The sequence below is a fragment of the Calonectris borealis genome, chromosome Z, assembly GCF_964195595.1.
Source record: "Calonectris borealis chromosome Z, bCalBor7.hap1.2, whole genome shotgun sequence".
Taxonomy (NCBI): domain Eukaryota; kingdom Metazoa; phylum Chordata; class Aves; order Procellariiformes; family Procellariidae; genus Calonectris; species Calonectris borealis.
Genome location: NC_134352.1, coordinates 77,697,589 through 77,715,237, shown reverse-complemented (window position 1 = coordinate 77,715,237; position 17,649 = coordinate 77,697,589). Strand labels below are relative to the sequence as shown.

At 48.4% G+C, this 17,649-nt stretch overlaps 1 long non-coding RNA gene across 2 annotated transcripts in view; it reads right to left on the bottom strand.

The window, feature by feature from the left end:
- LOC142075750 (uncharacterized) overlaps positions 1-17,649 on the bottom strand; it is a 37,646-nt gene that overhangs the window by 1,042 nt on the left and 18,955 nt on the right. Inside the window, exon 3 of one of the 2 annotated variants that reach the window (XR_012671008.1) lies at positions 7,765-8,560. The exons of the other annotated variant lie outside the window; for it this stretch is intronic. This is a non-coding gene — a long non-coding RNA (uncharacterized LOC142075750). Of the gene's footprint in view, positions 1-7,764; positions 8,561-17,649 lie in introns of those variants that run through there. 2 annotated transcript variants of the gene reach the window in all.

Genomic DNA, 17,649 nt, shown 5'->3' with positions numbered 1-17,649 from the left:
GCAGTATGGTGACATGTTCAGAAGATTTCATTAAAAATAAAAATCATAGCTTGCCTAGCAAGGCAGGGTAGGAAGTGAGTGGGTAGGAAGTTTATAAGCTTTCTAAACCATTCTAGCTAAAGGGTTGAGTGCAGTGATTTCAACATCCTGCCTTGGCTCTCCAGATTTGCAGAGCCAGGTGTTCATTTCATGTCTGGGTCTGCTTAGCCCTCCGCTTTGAGTTAGAAAAATGGAGAAATTCCTGCAGGGAACAGTGGTAGTCTACACAGCTGAGGGTTGTTGATGGCTTCTGTGTTTGGAGAAACTTAAGGTGACACTGCAATCCTAATTTACATTCCTTGGCCACCTAAGAGAGGCCTGGAAGTTGGCAAACTTGTTTTGGACTTGAATTACAATATAGGAATGGGAATAATATTTAAAATCCCTGCAAACAGCCCTTCATGAAGTCCACTGCTTAGGACCAAGTGGAGGAAAGGGTGACCCTGAGCTGAGTCTGTACCTCATATCATTCAGAAGTGTCTCATATGGATGGATCCCCCAGAGTTATATTGGAGCATGGCCCACAGCCTGTTCCCACTGGCGGTTCCTTGTCATGTCTGATTTCCTCCTCATCCCAAAGCTGGTCCCAATTTACAGGAATAAACATTGTTCATCACATGCCGTTCCTGTAGAGAAGCCATTTTCCAGTATAAGCAGTTGCATACCAGAATAACTACTGTACACTGGAAAAGCATCAATTGCTCCAGAAGAAAGCTTTTTAATAACACATCTGAAAGGAAAGCTATTACAGACAGTTCTCCTGAAATAGGGTTTTGGCAGGAGATACTGCCATAAACTGCTCTGTGTAGACAGTCGCTCTTCTGAGAGCTGCAGAGCCAGTCCTGACTTGGAGACACTGCTGCTGCTGAGCACCACAGCAGGAGAGATCAAAGGCCCTGAAGGCAGAAGACATAGAAATGGGGTGAAACTCCACCAACCCATAGTGTGAGTCAGGAGCAACGACAAGAACTTTCCCTACCAGATGAGGACGTGTCCAGGAATGGAGAGTATGACTGCTCTCTAACCTAACCACAGGTAGTCCCAGCACAGATGTCCCTGGGCACAAAAATGGTCACTTTAAGAGCACAATACACCTGGATGTCATTTTAGATGTCTACTCCATGTGATCACTTTAGAAGCATCTATTTCTCTTCGTCGACTATAAAGGAAGGCTAAAACATCTAGCCCAGATGGAGACAGCTACACGTAGCCCGTGTAGCCCACCCAGTCTCTAAGGACGTGCAGACCTGCAAAAAGTAAAGGTGTTTGTACTATAGATGGGGTGAGGTATTTGCATTAGGAACAGGGAAGTCTTAATACTGTTCCACAGTTCACAGCAGGGGCTCTCTGCAATACCAGATGTATTTCAGGTCACCCATGCTCAAGAAAGACAAACTGAAAGTGGAAGAGGTGCAAAGAAGTACCAGAAGGACAACAATGGAGACCCTCCATTCCAGTATGGGATGGAAGTGCTCAAATGAGGTAATGCAGCGAACCCAAGGCCAAGTTGGGACATACCAGTGTCAGTAAGTACATCAGGAAGCAAAAGAAGTGTTTGTGTTGGCACAAGTGCAACTAGGGATGAACCAGCCATGGATAATTTTAGGCTGGAGAGTAGAAAACATAAAAGCGTGGATGTACTATAGATATTTTCCGTTTCCAGGAAGATGTTTTACTTTCCCAGGAGATGCAAGGGTTAAATCTGAAAGGAGGCATGGAGTTCCCTGAAGTAGTTAACTCTTTTAACTCTGTTCCCTGACCCAATTCTACACCCCCAAGTCTTGCTTGCCCTCATATGTTCTCTGCAAGGGGGAATTCCTGCTAACCTGCAGCCTCAGAGAAGAGAATCGGGCTCCTGAACTGTACAAGCACCTTGGGAGCAAACTACACTCTCTGGCTCTTATGGTTTCAGGGCTGTCGAAGGACTTTAACTACCAGTTCACCAGGACGCTCCCTAAATCCACCTCTGCAAATGCAAAGTGAGCTTGCCTACACTTGCTGCAAGTGAGAACAGAGTCTGCTGTCCTCTTTGGGACATTCATTCCTTCAGCTGATTTTAAATCACCCTGAATTCTAGGGGAATTTCCATACTGGCCTATTTTTTTTTTCCCCTGGGTAGTTTAAGTATTAAACATCATCCTTAAGCAAACAGGCATTAAGGAACTGCATTGTAATGGGCATTTCTGAGATTCCATAATGCAACAGGGATTTGGCATGGACAAGCCACTTGAGACAAGCGCCCGCGGCTGTGGAGATAACAGGGCTGTAAACAGAAAGGCTGGGCTGTGCAGTGGATGCAACACCCAAAGTCTGAAGAGGCATAAGCACCCACTTCCCAATTCACCAGGAGAGTCCCTCTCCCAAAGAGAATGTCCTGTTACCTGACAGCTCCTGCACAGACATCAGGAGACATGGGACATGAGGTGGTTTGGGGTGATAGCTTTTAAACCGGATCTGGAGGCTTCAATGAAGGCTTCATCTCATGGGTGGTGAAAAGCAAGGAACTTGAATGCTGTTGTGATGAGAGCCATTGTCTTCCCCTCCGTCCCCTTCGAGTTACATTGGTTGACTGACCCTATAGCTGACCTGGAATATCCCAAGGGTAAAAAGCCAACATTTCCTTAGAAAATGTCCTGGCCTCTATTTTTATTATTTATCCTGCAGGGATTTACACACTGAAAACCCTAAATAAAGTTAGCAAAAGCAGATGCCAAAATAGGATGTAGGACATATTCAGAACTTCAGTCCTAAACTAGGAGCACTGAAATGGGGCTAATCCTGTGCCCAGGAATACATCCTTTAATTGCCGTGTGTGGACACAGGAAATCCAAGTCCTAGTTTGCTTCATGACCCAAGGCATGGATGGGTTTTGTCTTGAGAAACCCACTGTCAAATCAAAGTGATTTGTGGAAGCAGAGGGGAGGACATGGCAGGGCAATCCCTCCCCAGACAGGCAGCCCAACTCAGACCTCCCTGATCTCCCCGTACCCCGTACATCTGAGGGCAAGGCCGGGTGTTGAGAACAGCCAGCCCAGAAGCCACAGGAGCTGCCTGCCCTGGCACAGGACGGGGGTCCGGGGATCGGAAACCAGCAGACGGGAGCAGCTTTCTGTGAGTCACCAGTGCATTTGTAGCCAGCACGGGCATCAACTTCCAACTCCAATCATCTCTTCCTCAGGGTCAGAAACCTCTTTTCCCTGAGGCGAGGAAACCCCCAGCCCTGCAGGCTGCCAGCACCTGGTGAGGACAAGATGAGACCTGAAAGCAGCACCGTGTGGGGGCAAGCATGGAGTGTACAAAAGGGACAAACAAGGGGTTCTCTCCCTCCACACACAAAGACTCCTTGCATCTCTCTCCCCTCTGGGATGCAGAGGGGATGGATCCCATCATCCTTGCAGCCCCACATCTCCCAGCTCCAACCCTCCTGGCAAATCCCAGTAGTGGAGTTCCATCCCCACCACAGCTCCTGTTAACTTCCAGACTGGAGAAGAAGGAGCAATGGGAAGGTGACAAGAGCAGCAGTGGGCCAGGGAGCTCAAAAAATACAGAGAGGAGGAGAGGTTACCCCTCCCCAGGCTGGCAGCAGCCCTGGGTCTCCCCATCACAGGCGTTTTGTTACACCATGTGTTTTGTGGGGTGGTAGGAGCAGGGCAATGCTGCCAAGGTACCAAAATGCCCACCCTGTAGCAAGGTATCTTGCCACACACACTGTTTGGGAAACCATTTCCCAGCAAAATCTGTGAAGGAAAATCTGTTGTGTGTGGCTGGGGCTTCCCATGCCGGAGCTCTCCATCCTCTGGGGACAGGCAGCATCCCTCCTGCTTTGCCTGTTAGCCTATACACCGCCGATGTACCCATTCTTCAGCTCCAGGCTGGGGGTATCAAACCTGGGAGGTGCAGGTGATGGGTCTTTGATGTCCACCCCCGTTCCCTGCGCTCAGACATCGCACCCACCCCTCCTGCCACCACATCCTGCAGGAAACCCATGGAGACCTGAATCAGACCTGAGTTGGGCAACTGGAGTCAGCAAATTGGATACTTATTACTGAACGGCGAGATAAGATCACTTACACTCATCCGGCTTTTGGCTTGGGGAATATCTATTGCAGGCACCCAGCTGGGGCATCCACTCAGCCTTGCAAAAACCCTTATGAAGAGGCATCAGCCCTGGCTCCACACATGCTCTCCCACGCCTCCCACAATGAATACACTCAGCTGGGAGAAATGATGATGCGCGGAAGGAGGGAGTGGGGCTTGGCATGGCCATCGCGCCACTCATTCATCCCTCCACCTGGCATGCCACGTCAGCAATGACGAGGGAAGGGTGGAGGGGCAGAGAAAACCTGGTGGGATACCCCAGTGTGGACCACTGAGGAGGAATAAGACACGTCAGTTGTTTGTGAGAGGTTTCCATAAGGGATGTGCCAGAAAGACTTGGTCCCGGCTGCTGCCAAAGAAATTACGGGAAATCTGAACTCAAGGCTATTATTAACCTATATAGGAAACTTCTTGCCTTGTTTCTCCTCTAGGAGAGCAAAGGTGTGTGTGAGGGGGTGGAGAGGCAGCAGTCTTCCTCAGGTGGGGTTTGCCATCCCAGCACTTCTGAGATCCCCGAGAGGCAGGAGCTGTGCCACCCGCACACCCACCACTGGAACAGGCAGCTTTGCAGCATGAAGCAGAGCACCCTGCAGCTCTTCCAGTGGGCATCTCTGATGCCCTATGGACGCAGCACCAAGGTGTAAGGGTGGTGGCTGAGCTCAGCAAGCCTCCAAGCACAAGCTGTCCAGAGTCAGCTCATGCGGAGAGCCAGAAAACACTGCTGGGTTTTCAGCCAAGGGCCATGGGCTCTGAGCAGCTCACAAGGATCCAGACCCGGGGCATGCAAGAGGGCAAATCTGTAGCAGAGGGAATCGCCTTGATGGTGGTGGAACCTGCTTCTGGGACTACAGCCCTTTGCTGCTGTGTCTCATATTGTTCCCAGGAGTGGCCGCAGCAGCCCATCCTGGCTCCTTCAGAAATGGGCCAAGACTCTCTGCTAGCTTCAGTCAAGAGACAAGGGGTCTGCGGCAGCGTGCACCCACATACAACCCATGTTGCCTAAGCTGGAGAGGCGAGGTACTCCTCAGATCCGACATATCTTTCAGAAAGACATCAAGTGGGGGATGAAGACCCATATCCTAGAGGTGGCACCAAGCCTTTACACCAGCGGTGTCCCAGGAGGGAGGTGCAGACGTACAATTAGGCTAAATAATCTGGTGGGTTTCTTCAAGTTGGACCACAGCAAGCCCTGCTGGGAGTAGCCCAGGAACCAGGGCCAATTGCTAGTAACTCTTCCCGAGGCCCCATATCTAGAAAGGAATTAATTTTTGCTCACTGAAATGGAGTTTCATCAGAGGCCAGGGAGGAACGCTGCTCCCCTGACACCAGCCCTGATCGTTTTCTGCTTGTTACCATTTACCGTAAGGTGCTTCGGAGACGTTTCTGGAATGTGCAGTGCCCTGAGGATGACTCTGGCCCATGAAACTCTAAACCAGCTCACGGACCTCTACGGTAAATGATCACATCTGTCATTATTACCTCCAGCTGCTGGAGCTGTTGAACTCAGGTCGCTGCTCTGTCTTTCATCACTATTGTTTTTGCCGCTTGGTAAACAGGCAAATTTCCATCCTTGGGTCTGGGACAATGCATCATTCAATGGACGTGCTCCAAACCAACACCTTAAGGTTATTGTTAATTTATATAACAAGAAATATTGGCTAAATCCTCCGTGTGTGTAAACTGGGGTGTCTTCGGCTTTCAGCAGTAGAGAATTTGGCCCCTAAAACTTGGTTGCCCTGGGTCCCAGTAAGCTCCCCTGCTTGTGCTCTGCACCATTGGCCTGTGAGCAACACTATAGGTGGTTTAAGATATGTTTGGGCTCTGTCCTAGCATGTGTGAGAGCCCTGGTCACTGCCTGGGATTATACTTCAGCTATTGCCCCCTTTCACAGGAAAGAAGATAGAGGAAAGCAGAGACGCTATGTGTGTACCAAAGCTGAGTTTCACTGGCTACAAACTTTAGCTGCAATAAAGTTCAAAGAGTCCTGCTCAGGAGTCTGCGTGGATATGACATGCACTTCTTAGTGCTGGGATTTCCAACGATAATGATGTTCTGGTTCTGCATCCTCGTCCACCATCAGGACTGCCAATGCCTTCGGCATGTAATTGCAAGAGCTGGACAGCCACTGTCCACAGGACAGAGCCCCACTGTCCTGTGACTTGTCTGGTCACCTGGACCAGCTTTTGAAAGACCATGGCAATGAAAAGGTTGTCCCTGCAATGTCTGACCTCCTCACCAGCATTGCTTATGTAGTAGATATCCACTAGTTGGAGGCTTGCTAGAGAGTGCGGAGAGGAGGGGAAGGGAACCTCCCATGACAGCAGATCAAGAAGACAGGAGTTTCTGCACCCAGCCCTGGTGAGTGCAGGGCTGTGGGGTTTCAGGTGTTTTTGCTTTTTTGAAGGGTGTTAAAAAGTTAAAGACGGTGAAGACAGCACCAGGAAATTCACCGGAGGGCTAAAGCAAATACCCTTTGCAGGGAGAAGCTGAGAGTTCAGCATGTTCAGCCTTTCAGGGAGAAGATGGAGAGCTTGATTACAGGGTACAAATACCACTGTGGGGAGAAAAATAGAAGGTCTTTAATTTCCAGGAGAAAGGCATGTCAAGCCAAACGGCTTTTAGCCTTGAGCCAGACAAATACAAATGAGAAGCCCAGGCACGGGGATTCGCACTTCCCCAGCGCAGTGGTAGCTATCCTGGGGCAAGCGGGCTGGTGGGCTCGGCAGTGGGGTGTCTCTTGGGGGAAAGGGAAGAAACCAGTGCAAAGAGCTGGAAGATTTTTCTAGCTGCCCATTGACCGCGGGTGCTGCTACTCCAGAGCATGCTCCGTCATGTCCCCCTCCAAAAGGAACATACACTTCAGTGGAAAGAGAGAGACGCGAGCAGAAGTGATTTGCTAGCCTGAGGCTCAGCTGGGCTGAGCCTGTGCTACACTAGTCATGTTGTGTGGCATCCTTGAGCTCCAGGGATCCGGAGCCAAGCCAGAATAATTAATTGTGCAACACCTTTATGACTGGGAAATCTGCCTCCCCTCCCTTACATAATGGCAGCGCCCGGGGGCAAGTCATCTCTTGCTGACTGCGGAGCTGCGGGGCATGGAGCAGCCTCCCGAGCCAGGGGACAGGCACTGCCCCAGCACGGGGCACAGACACCCCTCGGTTCCCCTGTGTGAAGGACAGGATGCATTTGCAGGGCCACGCACTGAGATGAGAGACACTTCTCTGATCCCACAAGGGGATGAGAAATGTGCTTTAACACCCCGTCCAAGCCCAAAACAAGAATTTCAACCAACCCAGCAGGTCTAGCTGATTTTAATCCTTATCCCCTCCATTGCAGGCTCCTACAGTCATCTTCCACTCATCCTCCCTTCCCCCTTCACGCCACACGTGTGCCATGGGACACGGCCAGACTGCCCACGTCAGGAGGATGCAGCCACGCAAACACGTCCCCACGCACTCCCCCAGGCACAGCCGGTGCCCAGCGCCGGCACGCACGCACCCGGCACACGCCTCGCACCAGACGCTGCCCTTCTCCTCCACTGCCCGGGCACACAGGTTGCAGGGCTACTGGTCCCCCTGCCCTGAGCGGTCAGGGGGAGAGCAGAGAGAGGCGGGTGTCCTGCCCACGGCGGTGGGAGCTGAGCTATGCCTGCACCGCAAGGGTGGGAGTGGGATGCGCTGGGTGCTCACGTGCCATGGGGGGTAGCCTGGCTGGCACGGGCAGCGGAGGGACCTGTTGCAGAGCAAGCACTTTTGGGCAAAGGGGCCGGGGGTTTTTTTGCCTGTGAGGCCCAAACATCTGCCTGCACAAGCGCTTCTGCTGTGCCTTATCGGCACGGCTGCCAGCGCAGCCTGTTGCTCTGCTCCCAGGCGTGCCTATAGCATTGCCAAACAGGCACTGCTGGGGGTTGAAGGTTTTCTGCCTTGTTTGTTTGCCTCAAGCATATATATACACGCTTCTCCGTGCCAAGACAATTTCAAACATTTCCAAAAGCAGGCTAGTAACAAATCAAGGCTTTTGCCCATCTTAAAATCATACTTGTAAAAACCTTGGTGATCTTGTCATGGATCTGGGACTTGAGATATGATTGGGAGGCAGAGACGTAGGTAAGTGCTTTTGCCCACTGGTGAAAATCCAACCCAGTGTGGGATCCAGGTGCAGCTCAGGTGACCTTAGCAGGGACTTGGCAGATTTTTGCTGACAAGACTCCCCTGAAATTTTGAAATTCATCCACCTCTTTTCTGAAAATTTCTGCAGCTCCTAGAGAGGACAAGACCACTCACCACACCATCCCCACAGAGGAATGGATCTGTTCCCTGGGGCTGGTGGCTCCTGATGGCTCCATGGCAGAAAGTGAATGCCAGGGATGAAAAACAGGGACTGACAACCTTCCCTGACCATGCTCTTCTCTGTGAGATGGTGTCTAGGAGGAAGGAGAATTATCTGAGAGATAACAAACCCAGATTGGGGTGGAGGAGCAAGTACACCGTGAAATGAACACTAGTGACAACAGGACTGGGAAGGTGGAGGGAAGCTCTGGGATTTAGAGAGGGAGACAAGGCAAGAAGATGGAAAGGAAAGGGGTGGGGATTGGGATGGAGTTTGGGATGTGATGCCAGGGAAAACCTTTCTTGGAGAGACCACCTCATGTTTCCCCAGAGAGAAACCAAGACAGACAAGAAGGTGGTGGGTCAAAGAGATGGCTGGACCAGGTGACAGAGACTACCAGCCTGTGGAGGACATGGGAAGGGACAGGAAGCAGATGGGAGGGCTACAGAGAGACCTGGCATCGGGGACACAGTGTTTGCAACAGGGGCCGGGGAGGAGCATGTGTGCAACTGATAAGGGACTCAGGAGAAGCAGCAGAGGAACAGGGACCAGCAAGCTGTGCACAAACGCATTTTAAACCAAGAGCTTAAACTGGGAGTTGAGACTCAGCAGATAAAGGGGTGTTTCCACAGAAAGGCAAAGAAGAAGAGAATAGGCACTAATTTAGGACTCAAGGGGCTGAGAGCCTTGAACTGGGCAAGGGGAAATGGAGGAGGCAAAAAGACTGAGACAGAAGGGAGGAGATGCTCCAAAAAGGAATGAATCCAGGGAAACAAGCATATATCAACCATGACAGGCTTTGCTACTGAGCCCCAAGAGAACCATGAGTCTCACTCTGTCTTCTGCTGTCAGCAAATACTCATGAAGACCTTCAGGCAAAACATGTTTCAACCCCACTTCGTAACAAGACCAGGGCCTCCCACCAACCGGTTATCCTGGGATCCCTCTGCTCCAATGGAAGGGGAGGGGATGTAATGAGTCATGAGGACTGAGTAAGACCTGGGTTTTGATCAGTTGGGTGGGTTTTTTAATCACAGAGAACTGCTCCAGATGCATGCATTAAAAGAAGTTTGTTAAGGCTTTAAAGTCCAGCCCTCCATTAAGAAGAGCCAGCCTGAAGTTCAGCCTTGGATTAAAAAAAACCCTTTGAATGCACACATGAAGATATAATCCCCACTATATTTCCCTTCTTTGGGATGCACAACGGGCAGTGCTCCACTGATGAACTGTTTTCCTCTTACTGTTTCTCGCTTGTCTTCAAACAGTTCAACCCTAATCCAAAGGACCATCATCAGCTTGGCTCTCCCAGGTCAGTCACCACTCTCCAAGCAGAGCAGTTCATTCAGGTCCCTTCACTCCTTGGGGTGGGAGCATTGGAGAGGGGCATTACCCCTTCTTCAGCTAGGCACAGAATAAAATCTTGTAGGTCCCCCATTTGATGCTCCCCAGGTCTGTTGTATCAGACCACCCAGTGCTGTACATTCAAGCTCAGTTCACATTGACGTCCAGCATTTTACACTGACAGTGAGACCATTAAGATAAAGAGCTGTCAATTCAACCCTCTTGGAGGGGGTTAATAATGTAAATCACTGGTGAGCAAGGTTAACACTTGGAGAAGAAGACAATGCATGCCCATAGCATGTAGGTTCCCTGGCATATGCTTCTCTCTGGCTGAGATCACCAAGAGGTACAGGAGCTCACGGAGAAGAAAGCAAATCCATCCAGATCCTGTGTGCACTCAGCTACAAAGTGTGGAGACACTCAGCTGTGCCTGATCTTCTCTCACCATTGTCATGGAGACCTCCTCTAACTGGGCAAGACACACACACAAGCAAGTAATGAGGTCAAATCAGGTGGCATGAAAGGAAACCAGGACCACGACTGACAATCTTGGAGGACCAATGTCTGGCTTGTTGGTGTTAAATCCTCCTGGTGATACTCATTTCCAAAGAGCCAACACTGGAGTGAAAAGGATACTGGAGCGGAGACCCAGTATGCAATGAGCCTTAGGGATGATAATGGGGGGACGGGGACTGAGAGCTCGCAGGGGAACAGTAGGTCCTGCAGTGACCCTGTTCCTGGTGCACAGGTGTAGCATCATCAGGCAGATAGAGGTCTTTTCCAAAACTCCTAAATGACTTGGGCCCAGAAGTGGAAGGTAAATATAGGAACTGGATCCAAAAAAATGCTTAGACTTCTCACCCAGAGAACTTCAAAGACTTTACAGAGGGTGCTCACATCACCTTACTCAGCGTCTGAGATAGGGTTACGTCCCTAAAGAAACAGACTTGGATGTTGTGAAACACGCGCTGGACATGCACTGTCAACATAGGCCATTAAGCTGGACATCTGGGGCACAATTCAGTTATCCAAAACTAGGTGTCTCTGAGGTGTCCTAAAGTACCTAAACCAATTGACATGGGACCTTCAGGAGAGCCTTGTCCTTCCACACAGCAGCCAGAGGTCAGGAAGGACATCCAGGTCATCTCAAAGAGCCCTGAACATCTACATTTAGGCAACTAAATCAAGCCCCAGATGTGAGACATTGTTGTGAGTTTGTAAATCCCACGCAATGTCTAGACACATCTTCCTTTACCCAAATACTTTGATCTGTATCTGGTCCTTCAGCTGGCCATTATGCACTTTTGCAAGGACTTTGACTCCTAAGTCTTTTGGATGGTTTGGCAAATGTTATCTCTGGGCAAGAGAAAAAATGTCTCTAAGATATCAGGCCAGATCCAGCCAAGGTCTAGACCCACCACACTGTTTTGGTTCTGTTGGATGTCTACCTCACCTGTTGCACTGGGTTCTTAGTGATTTGCAAAGTATCAAACAGCACTAAAAGTAGGAAGAGCCGAGGGAGTGGACAGGCACGACCTGACAGGAATCGAGGTCTCGGTTAACCCCGTGGGGCTCTGTCCTGAACATTGGGGGGCAGAATTTTGCCCTCCACATTTTAGCCCCAACTTTGCCTTTGGTGTCTTTAAAATGGGGCTGCAGCAGGTTTTGAGGAGCACCAAGGCACTGCAAACCCTTCTGACAGGAGTTCAACCTGCCTAATCCTGGTATTCCTTTCTGCCTCAGTTTCCCCTTCTGCACAATAAAACCTTATCTACCTCATGTGGGCTATGTAATGATGACTAATTAATGTTAATTAAGTGCTTTCAGATCATCCAATTCAAGGAGCTATATGATTGCAAAATATTAATTACTGTTTACTTATTAAGTCAATAGCAAAACCAGCTGCTTATCTGCCTCAGCCATGACTCAGAAAGAGGATGATGGCTGATAAAGATGGAGGTAGAGTCCAGTTAATCCTGTACAGTGACACACGTGTATGTGTGTGTGTGAGTGCATGTGCAAAGGCACCTGACACAGAAGGACCAAGGCCAAATTAGGCCATACTCATGTCAAAGCCATGCAAACTGAGAGTCCATGGTTATGAGCAAAAAGAATTCTTGCCAAAGATCTAGTTGGGAAAACGGATGTCTAGCAATGATTCACATGTTTGAAAATCATGTTCATGAGAGAGACCATGTGCCACAGAGAATTACAATAGTCAAGGCTCTAATAAATTACCATGAATGACTACAAAGTTGTTGTAAGCATAGGCTATCCTCACAGTGTTTTTGAAAACCTCATTGTCAAAGATAACAAACCATACGTGAGGGGCAGGAGAGAAAGAGGCAGGGAGAACAACATCCAGGAATGGAGAACTTGGCAGACGGAGAGGAAACTGAGCTTAATATTTTGTCAAACCCTTGTAGGATGATAGAAATGAGTTTTGGGTTGGACCTTGAACCAGCTGGTTGTCAGAGGACTGGAGCAGGGTGTGTATTCCACAAACAAGGACCATATAGGTGATATCCTCTGATTAACAGATGTTTAGGGCTGACCATGTTGATGGAGCAAAAGAGATTGACTCTACTGGAAAAGAGGCAATTTTAGGCAAACTCTGGTAGATAGATTTAGGAAGGACCCTGAATAGAGATGAGGGGCATTGAGCTTGATGCAGCTTGTTGAGGCCTCAGAGGAGGGGTGAAGGGCTCACACTGCTGGATCAAGAGCAGTTGTGCTTTGCAAGGAGCACCAGGGAAGGAAGGAGCAGAAAACGTGGAGGAACACAGGAGTTTTGGGGAAAGGGTGGACCGGGTCCTAGAGATTCATGGAGGAAAGCAGAGATTGGGCTTGGGAAACGCATGCCATGGACGATGAAGAGCTTTACATTACAAAGGTTTTCAGGCATTTACAGATGCCTCCAAATTACCATCTGACCTCAAAGGACCTACCAAATCCCTTAGGCATTCTAGCATCCTTAAACACTCAAATTGCAGCCTAGCATTTACACTGACATATAAAATTTTCTTCCCTGTGAGGGCTTGAAAGAGCAACCTGGAAGCCTGTGGCTCTGGCTTCTGCTTGGCTGCTTGCAGAGCGCCAGGTACCTCTGAGCCATGATGACTTTCTCTGCAGGTCAGTTCAGAGCCAGGTGCATATACTGTCGGCAGCCTGAGCAGCTCTCCTACTCACATACCCAGGGAAATACACACAGGGAAGCTGGATAAATTTCCCTAAATAGGTCCTCAGGAAAACAAGAATGGTTCTGACCTACAAAAGCAGGATCCACGAGTCCAAGCCCATTTGTTTCCAGGGGTCTTTAGTTAATGTAAGTGACTATAACGTACTAGACCAAGGGACCACACAAGTTGATGTTACTCAGTAAGGTGAAAGATGGGACAGCTGATGTGCCATGAAACCAGATGCAGAGCAGGAATGTGCACAAGTCAATGGCAACAGCCAATAGCTGTCTTCACATGGAGAAGTATCAGCAGGATCCAAGTCGGCTTATGGGTTGGGGCCCATGGGGTCCTCAAGCTGTTTCCTCTCTTCCATCCAGAGCCCAAAACCAATCAGGTCTAATCTAAAAAGTGTGGTGATACAATGTCCTCCACACACTACAGAACAAAGCCAGAGGACTCCCTAGAGCCCATGCGTTGCAGTCTGGAAATGGTGATCAGCTCTCAGTGCAGCACTCTGTCTGAGCAGTCCTGTATTTCATCCACCGTTCACCGTGGTAGAGAACCAATGTCAAAGCAACAAAACAACACTTTTTTTTTTTTTTGCTCCTGCTTTGTGACTTCTGCCTGACTCCCCAGGAGAGATGTACAGCAAACAAGCAGTTCCCATCAAAAAATCACTGCTGTTCTCTGAGACACAGTGACATAATGATGTCTCCTCTCCGATCCTGGTGTCGGGATCTAGCTCCTGGTTCTATCCCCACCGTGGACAAAGAGGTCTAGCCTAAGGAAATACACTTAAACTTCATGGTGTCTCTGAGATATGATCAGTCTGGAAGATCCCAGTCTAATAGGGAAGTCTCCTTCTTATATTGCAGACGAAAGTTCAGAGGAGTCGGAGTATTTGCCCAAAGCTATTCAGAGAGTCAGGCACTCAAATGCCTTTTGTCTGACACCTGAGCCACCACACTGATACCTTTTGAGTCTATTGTGCCCATTCTCTTCTTCATAAATTGCTCCCCAGTGACTCCTGGCTATGGTGGAGTCAGTTCTGAACATCACAGAAGCTCAGCAACATGGGCTGCTGGTGACTGTGGTTCTTTCAGGAACACTGTTTGCTCTTGGTTACAACATTGCTTTTAGGAGCAATATTCTTCCTTATTACTTTCCATCATCCCTTTGAGATTCTGCTGAGTCTCTTGTACTGTCAGGATCCCATTGTGCATTTGGGATGAGCTCAATCATTCAAAGAGAACAAACAATTTAAATATGGACTGATTTTTCAGGGGTATTATTTTACACAGCTACAGTCCTTTTTGTTCCCATCCCTCAAGCTGCTGGAAACACATATTTCCAAAACATCTCAAAGAACCAACTTTTAAAGCCTTGCCAACCATGTCTGGGCCCAGATCTCCAAAAGTTACCCGCATTTATTGGGTTGTCTTCTTACAAAACCAGCCACTTACCTTCATGTTGATTGCTTTTACCAGCTTTGACTGAAAATCTAAGTCTTAACAAGCAGTATTTATTCTTACAGCCTCTTGCCAGATCTGTTTTGTAGCCATGAATAAATCTGGGTCGTGTCCACATTATAATACTAGCTCAATCATAAAACCTAAGCCAACAGATTTAATGGCTTCAGTATAAATAGGACTAAACTGTGCTAAACAGAAATAAATGGATTAAAAGGCAGGTATTGTGCCCCACTCCAGACCTGGAGTCTGATACTCTTCTGTCTCTTCTGCCCGGAGGTCCTGAGAGGAGACATACCAGTGGCCATAAATGCTACTGGTTCCAGGGTGTGGAACTTGAGATTATGGCAGGGATCATTAAAGAGGGAACTTGCCTGGTCCCTCAATGAATGCAAAGTCAAAAAGTAAATTGCAGACATCCAATCTGTCTCTTACTGTCCAACAAGAAGCAAAAATAAATAAATTATGAGTCACAGCATCTTCCTGTTTATGCTTCTTCAGCTAAGAGGAGGTAGATTTCCATCTGAGCAACTCCACCCCGTCTGCATCTATTGTCTTATTTGTCCTGGCTCCCACACTCACTACTTTTACACTCTCTCACACTCCCTGCAGCATCGTATCTCCTTCCCTGTCTCTACATTTGCTGAACGACTGACCTCTCTTCATCACTGAGAAGCTAAGCCCCCTAACCGCCGTTGCAAGAGGACCCGACCAGAAACAAGGTCTCATCAGTGCTACAGATTCAGTCCTAATAATGGATCTACTTTTAGTGTTTCTGTGTTCCCCAACACAGATCTGCTTATGAGGGCAGACCAGACCCAGCCACATTTTGTCAAATGACATCTGCAAATTGTCCTAGACCCTTGGATAAGTTGGCATCATGCAAACATCTGAACTACTCATGACATGGATGTCTGCTCTAGCTGGGTTTCCTGCCACAGTGAAAGTTGTAAGGTAAATGCACGTCAAGATGAAGAAAGGAGAAGAAAGGAAATACAAGTGGCCTTGTGAAGGTGAGGCCACTTAATCCTCATCTTCCACCACTTATCAGATCCCACAACTTCTTCCTCTATGAGATTCCTACTGGCTCTGACCAATGACTTCACATTGGAAGATGTCTTTGTGTCAAAAGGGACAGGACTGACAGCTGCCCTCAGGGTGCCACATAGAAACTCTCCCCTGTGTTCTGCAAGCTGGAGGAGGCCACAGCAGAAAAGACAAGGTGGACTTTGTTTTTCTCCATACATATCTCAGGTCAAACTGAGCTGTCCTCCACCAGCCTTCTCACGGTACTTGTATTATTGGATCCTGCATGGCAGTAGCAGAATAAGGACAGTGGGCTCCAAAGAGGGGATTTCAAACATTGATAATGGCTTTCAAAAAAGGAATAGTCAGCAAACTTGGGGAATTGACCTTAGGGAAAAAAATATCTAAATCAATAACGCAAGTGCAAGAGAGCCTGAGTGCTACCAAAAGACATTATGGATGTGTTTACTCATCACAAGAGATCAATTAGTGCATCGGAAGGCATTACTGCCAATAAACTAATGTGATAATTGACTATATGCAAAAGACTAGTCCATTGCAAATGCGATAAAAAGGGTTTGCTTAACCCAGCCATGAAGGTGTTTAAATGAACCCATTTAATTTCACAACCAGGACAGGCTCAAACAGAAGGAGAGAGTCAGTTACTATGTTTCACCTGACAGGTAATAATTTCTTATGATGTGTTGACTTAATTCTCTTGCAACCACATGAACATGCCCTTAATTAAGCACACAAAGACAATCTGTCCTGATGAGCAGGGGAGAGAGGAAATACAGTGAGAGATGACAGTGACAGCATCAGATGCCGGTTGGTGACCTGGGAATCAGAAAGGAATTGTACAACAAATGGAAATGCTGTCATATGAGTAACGATGAGCGTGACGGAAAGGCCCAGGCAGGAAAGGATAAACTCAGATAGGCTGAAGAACCTGCAAGGGTTAGAAGCTAGTGAGTTATATAAGGGGCTCTATAGAAGAGGTTCTTGAATTACATTGGAAATAAGTGGAAGATGAAGAAATGCAGACCTGCTATTTACAGGAAAAGAGAAGACATAGCAAGTGATTGAGTTGGTCCTGTGCCGTGCTTCAGATGTAGGAAAAGGTTAACTGGGACAAGCTACCAACAACAGAAAGTGTTAATAAAGGATGAGAGAAGAGTCCAGAATAGGAAAAACACAGGTTGAAGCCCACTGGGCAGAGTTTAATAAGCCGGGGGTACCTCAGGAAGCAGCTGGAGACACTTCGAACCCATTAGTAATTATCTCCGAAATCTCTTGGCGTTCCCGTAAGACTGGTGCAGGGTAAACACAATATCTATCTTTAAAAAGCAGGCCCAGGAGGACACCGGGAATCCCAGCTCTGTCAAACCACCTTCTGTACCCAGAAAGATCCCCCCTGCCCTATTAACTGATCCGTTTGTGAGTGCTGGGAACATACTGAGGTGATAGGTACAGCCGAGATGGGTTTGTTGAGAAGAAACCATGTCAAATCAAACCTGTTTCCTGGCAGATTACCTCGTGGTCTGGGAGGAATCGGGAGATGAGAAACCACTTTTGGCACTGTCTTGCATGAAATCCTAATACAAAATCAACAGAGTGCTGCTGCAGTTCTGGTTAAAAAAAAATCTGCGCTCGGAAACTTTGTTGTGCAAAGCATGCTCTCAAATACGGGAACATCTCAAAAGGATGCTCAGAGGGGCCAGCCTTGGGCATCTTTTTGGTCTGTATTTTTACTGATTCCCAGGCAGAAAAAGAGGAGGCTTACAAGTGAGTCTGGGAGGGCTTTGGAGAACAGGCTCAGGTGGAATATAAATGACTTTAATAAACCAAACAAAAAGGCTGTAGTGCCAAGGGAAAAAAGGGTGGCTATTGTGTGGGTGGTAAGGACAGGAGAGCCAGAACTGGGGCATGAGAAGTAATTATTTTGCTTTTTCCAGTGCTGATGGAGCTGCAGCTGGAGTCCAGCGTCCAATTGCAGGCACTGCACCTCTGAAATAGCACAGACAAGCCAGAGGAGAGTCAGGACAGATCAGCAAGAAGGGTTGGAGGTTTCAAATGGAGAGGTTTGGTGTGAGTTGCAACCTGCCTGGAGCACAGCTCCCAGCTGCCAGAAGCCCAGCATGAAGACCACAAGCATTGCACGTGGCAGG